The 6000-nt window shown below is 50.8% G+C and overlaps 1 long non-coding RNA gene across 1 annotated transcript; it reads left to right on the top strand.

Annotated features, from left to right (window-relative positions):
• Positions 1–2184: 2184 nt before the first annotated feature.
• On the top strand, positions 2185–3909 carry LOC109279214 (uncharacterized). Its single transcript, XR_002086077.2, has 2 exons — positions 2185–2848; positions 3691–3909. It is a non-coding gene; the product is annotated as an uncharacterized LOC109279214 (long non-coding RNA).
• Positions 3910–6000: the final 2091 nt, after the last annotated feature.

The raw sequence follows: 6000 nt of genomic DNA on the forward strand, positions 1-6000 counted from the left end.
CTCCAGCAACAGCAGTGGTGTCTGGGAATTTGTTAGCCATGCGTGTTTGGGAGCCCCATCCCAGGCCTACTGAATGAGAAACTCTGGGAGAGGAGCCTAGCAGTTTGTTTTAACGAGGCCTCCAGGTGATTTTGAATCACAAGCAAGTTGGAGAATCACCATTGAGCACACTGGTGAAGAAATTAGGGTGCTCTGAGAGTCACAAAGGCCTGGTAGCATCCTGGGAGCCTTGCGACCCAAGGCAAGGTAAGGTCCTGAACTCTGGGAGAAACGTGTACAAGGGGAATAACGATAATAATACCAGCCTTGAGGGTGGCCGCTGGGGATTAAACGTGCTGCGTTCACGAAATGTTTGCCCACTCTCGGACACCGTGCATGCTCAGTAAATGTTCTCTTTCCAGTAAAAAGTCTCCTTTATAGAATCTCCACACCAAGTCAAGGGATTGGGGCGAAAGAATCTTTAAGGCCAACAGGGTCCCACTTTGTTGTCTTTCCCACAAAGGGACACCATCATTCCTGCGAGGGGCCAACAGCTTCACAGGTTCCCAGATGATGTCGACACAGCTGGTCCAGGGCTCACATCTTCAGAACCACTGTGCTTTTCTGTCTTGGACTGGGCTCCTGGCCAACCCTTGAAAATGGGCATAAAACACCCTCCTCTTCCACCCTGTTCCCCGTCCCCTCCCCTCAAGCTGGGGGTGTTTGTGATGGTGATTGGCAGTTGGCAAAACAGCTGGATCACGTCAGCCCCTCCCTCGCCTCCAGACAGACGTTCAATCACAGGAGGCCCATCTGCTACCCCTTTGGGTCTGTCACTCCAGATTAGAGACGGGGGCAGCTGTGGCAACATGGAGGCAGGCAGATTTTCGAATCTCTGCCATACCCCCTACCCCCCTCTGCAGCCCCATAGGTGAGGGCCTTCCTATAGGAGCTCAGAGCCTATTTGTCCTATTAAGTACCCTAAATGCTAAAAAAAATGCTTGAATTAAATGCTAAAGTAAATGTTTTGTTAAATGCTAAAAATATCAACATGTTAATGCTAAAAATCGAGACCCACCTATCTTACATCTAAACATGTAAAAGACTATAAAATAAAATATGTTTATTCTCCTACCTTGAGAACTATTCTTCATACTGACCAAGAAGGCCACGTTCAAGTTTAGAATTCTTGGACTCCTTAGAATTCTCTGCAGGAACATGGCAGTGTGGGGTGGGTTTGGTCCTGACCCCTCAACCCTCAGCCCATCCACTCGGATTCTCTTCCCGGCCCCATGTCTGTCCTGTGCATACAAGTAGCCTAGGACCCAGGGATGTAAACACCTCAGCCCACATGCCCAAATTCTGCCCACACTTCTTGCCTACAGCCACCACTTAGTCGCCCCTCCAGGAGTGCACATGGGGGCAAGTTGTACCCTCAGAAGGATGGGCCTTGGGAAGTGTTGGACCATTTAGGCAGAGATTTCTAGGGTTTTTAGATACCTGAAGCATGATTTTGAAAGGCTGCGGGGTATAGGTTTTGAGTAGACACGGGTGGCCCTGTTGCCTGGGTCTGTGAGTGGCCCTGCTGTTTGTCCTTGCCTCCGTAGCACTTAGCACGCTGCCTGGTACATATTAGAAGCGTAAGGAATAGTCATTAAGGAGAGCTGTATCTGAATTATTTACTAAAATATCAAATTGGCTTGGTTCTTCCCCTGTTTCCTCTCTTCTGGCAGGAGTCAGACTTTGTCATGATTTATCCTGGGCATCTTGCAAAGGCAGCCTCTAGGGAGAGACGACTTCCTTCTTTTGTGAAATTCTTCGGTCCATTCCAGAGGTGAAGCCAGGAGTTTGGGAGGTGGGAACAGGGGCAGGAAGAACTACTCTAGAAAGACAAGAGGAGGTATCAAATGGCCAACGTGGAGGTAGGGGAGATGGTGGCTTGGCAAGACCTTCAAAGGGTATGTCTATGGGGTTCCCAGCCTCTCAGAAGATTCCCCCACCCCAGAGTTGGCACAGGAGCTTCAGAGGAGGAGGCCTGAAGGTCCTCGTGGTCATTTATTTAGCCCCCAAATCTGCGATTCGGGGCGGGTTCACTGGGGGGAAGGCTTGTCTCTGTTCTGTGCACTATCAGCTGGTTCAGTTGGAAGCGGAGGACCCTTAACAAGATGGCACACTCACATGGCTAGCCAGTTGGTGCTGTGTGGACCAAGGCCTCAGTTCCTCTGCATGAGGCCCCTCTGCAGGCTGCTGGGGCTTCCTCACTGCAAGACAGCTGGGTTTCAAGAGCAAACAGAGAACAAGGTAGAAGCACGTGGCAGTTTATGACCTAGCCTCGGAAGTCATGTAGCATCACTTCCTTTGTATTCGATCAGTGCACAAAGACACCATGGTTCAAGGGAATGAGAGACATAGCCTCCCTCTGTCGTTGAGGGGGTGGCAAAGTTCTAGAAGAGATTGCAGAACGGAAGATACCGTCGCAGCCATCTCTGGAAAATACAATCTGCACCAAGTGGGTCCTCAGAATAAGTGGAGAAAAATTTCCTCTGGTGGGAACTGAGTGTCTGACTTAGCCGATTTAGAAGGAAAAGGTATATGATGTTCCTTGCACAGCCCTCCGTGCAATCTGTGCACAAGAATACGAATAGGAAGTCCGGTGGACAATGAGTCTGGTGCCCTTGGGTTATTTAGGATTTTCCTTCTTCAGAGAGTCCTCAGAATAAAGACCTCTCTCCTCACCACCTATACTGTTTCTTTGAAGCTGTACATTTAAACACTACTCATTTGATCCTCTTAATAATGACCCCTATGAGCTACATACTATCTATTGTGATGCCCATTTCCAAGATGTGCAAATGGAGGCCCTGAGAAGGTAAGTAATTTGCCCAAGCTCATACAACTAGTCAGTGATGGAAGAAAGAGAAATACCAGTTTGCAGCCAACCCAGTTTTCTGTTGCAGAAACGGTAGGCCCAGGGAATCCAGATTCTGAGCACCCAACACGGAGCCACTCAGTCTTATCCCTAAAAGCCCGCAGTGGGTTAACAAGCACCACCACCCCCCACATCCCACGCCCCAGGGCCTTGCAGGGCCCCTGCTTCCTGCCTGAGAAACTGACCCATGGATTCCTTCCTGTCTCAGTCATTTGACCAAAATCCTTTAGACCCCTACTACACCTCAGGGTGTGAGGGTTAATGCCACCCAGCCCTGATGACTTTTGGCCCAGGGGAAGCTGGCAGAGAAACCAGTGGGGTGATGCGTGGTAGTGTCACAACACCGATAGCAAGGGGACAGCATTAATAGCAACCTTCATTTATTTTTTAACAGCCTTCACTTTAAAATTTTTTTTTTTTAACGTTTATTTATTTTTGAGACAGAGAGAGACAGAGCATGAACAGGGGAGGGGCAGAGAGAGAGGGAGACACAGAATCCGAAACAGGCTCCGGGCTCTGTGCTGTCAGCACAGAGCCTGACGCGGGGCTCGAACTCACGGACCGCGAGATCATGACCTGAGCCGAAGTCGGACACTTAACCGACTGAGCCACCCAGGCGCCACTGGGCCAGACATTTAAAGAATGACCTTGAATATGTTTAACTAACTTGATGACTAGCATTTGCGAAGCACTTTGCATATTATAGAGCTTCTTTGTTTGTTTGTTTGTTTGAAATGATTCAGTGACAGCTCCCTGGACACCTGTTTCTTTCCCCCTTTCAGGCAGCAGCTCAACCCTGTGGCAGGGGCCGGACACCCCAAACAGTCTTGGGTCCACACCCCAACATATGTTAGTCTATTTATTTATCATTGAGACATACGTACTATTTTGCTAGCCAAGCTGCATCGTTTGAACGAGGCACAAAAACAAAATTTAAAAATAGGAGGCAAAAATTGTGTAAAAGTTTCAATGTATGCAAAAATGAAAATAATTATAAAGCAGTCCTGTTATTGTTTCCTTGAATGCCCGTAGATCACATTGGAGTCCATCTACCACAGCCTCCATGCTAACACGTAGGAGTTGTGGGAGCAAACCAACGAGACAAGTCCTCTGGGCAACCCTTTGTCAGTATCTGCAGATACTTAAAAGTCTCTAAGGTGAACAGGGCGGTGCTGCAGAAAGGGGAACAGGAAGGGGAGCTGTTTCTTTTTTTAGTTTTTTAAAGCTTATTTATTTATTTTGAGAGAGAGAGAGAGAGAGAGCGCGCAGGGGAGGGGACGAGAGAGAGAATCCTAAGCAGGATCTACTGTGAGCGTGGAACCCAATGTAGGGCTCGAACCCGCGAACCCTGAGATCATGACCTGAGCCGAAATCTGGAGCTGGATGCTCAACGGACTGAGCCACCCAGGTTCCCCGGGGACCTGCCATTTTACACCTGCCGATGGGTAGAGCTGCACAAAATCAGTGCCAGATCCTTCTCTGGATCAGGCTGAGGTAGAAGAGGTTAAGAGGGATGAGTTGAAAAGGCTTTGAGTTTGTCACCAGCATTTCCAAGTTGGGAAATTTCATGTAACATCTAGATGCCTGGCTTCTGTTGAAAGGAACATCCAAACCCCCTGAGAACGCCTTCCCACAGGGCAACAACTGGAGGGGCCCCAGCGTGGCTGCCCCCTTCGGTTATAATACACGCCCTCGAGCTGACCGCAGTCCCCACCACTCCCTGTTGTCCACCCAGCCTGTTTCCCTTATTTCTGTGAGCTGCCCGCTCGCCCCCCGAAAACTAGCTGGGTTTGCAATCCCGGGTCCGACAGATACTGGTTGAACTGGTGTTCATACTGAGAGCTTTCTGAGGGGCAGCGTCACCACGCAGACCTTTGAGGAAGACCAGAACCCCACATTCTTTTTTCCTCCTTCTCTCCACCACCCTCCCCATGAAAGCTGCAGGGTTAGCACAGGCCCCTGTGACAGATGGGCTAGGCTGCTGTCCCCGCCCTGCTGACTTCACGACCTGAGGCACGTCTCTTCACCTCTCTGCGTCTGTTACCTGGACCGTAAGGTGCACACACAGCACTTGCTACCTTAGCGCTGGAAGATGGACATGTTAGTGGTCTCCAAGTCATTGCTGTCACCAACAGAAATGGAGAGAGAAAAAAAAAAAAAAACAAAAGCTCGCCACACCCTTCCCTCCAAAATGAGCGTGTATTGCCCTCTGGTGTCCACACTGCTCAGTGCAACCAATCCGGAGAAGCCTGGAGAGAGAAAAGGTGGAGGGAGGGGGCAGGGGAAGGGTTCCCACCGGCTCCCCACCTGCTCCTGGCCTCTGTTAGGTCAAGTTCCCCCGGAGCAGAGTGGGGCCCTGGCCTGAGGGCCAGGCTCGGGTAAACATGAAATCAGATCTTCTTAGAGGCTCCAGCTGACTCCCCAGCCATCCCACAAAGGGAAACTTGGGGTGTAGGATTTAAGAGCCGATGCCGGCTGGCCTGCAGTTCCCCTGGTGTCTGGAGGCCTCGAGGACCTGGTGACTCTGATTTAACAATGGTGACTAAATCCCATTAACGACAGCAGGCCCTGTAAGCACAAGACGTGCTAGGAATCTAGTTGTTTCCGTAGAAAACTTTAGTAAAAGGCACTTGCAAAGCCCCCTAAGTTGTTGAGTGGAGCGTCAGGCTCAAACTCCACTGCAGAACTGGCCGAATAAGACCACTGGCCCTGTCACCACGTTCTGCCTGATGCCTCCCTGCCCTAGGAAGCCAACTTCGCGGCCCCTCCTGGGAGACCGCCCCCCCCCCCCCTGCCCGGGAGGTGGCTACCCTCATCACAAGAGCAAAGTGCAGAAGCCCCTCGTGAGAGCCTGTTCCCTCTGAAGCCCAGCCCTGCAAGGGAGCCTCTGGACGCACGGAGGCTGGGGGTGAGAGTTCGATGCCCACTTTGGGAGGTGGAGCTTGGCAGGGGGGAGTTTTTTCACATACAGAAAGCCTATTCAAAAGACACAGGGCAGCTATGAAAGTAACAGGCGTCCACCACAGCTCTTGCTGACGGAAGGTAGACTGCGGTCCGGGCACCGGGAACTAGCTCATCTCACCTTCACCCTG

Source organism: Panthera pardus, unplaced genomic scaffold (assembly GCF_024362965.1).
Source record: "Panthera pardus isolate Hobbes unplaced genomic scaffold, ASM2436296v1 HiC_scaffold_12, whole genome shotgun sequence".
NCBI classification, from domain to species: Eukaryota; Metazoa; Chordata; class Mammalia; order Carnivora; family Felidae; genus Panthera; species Panthera pardus.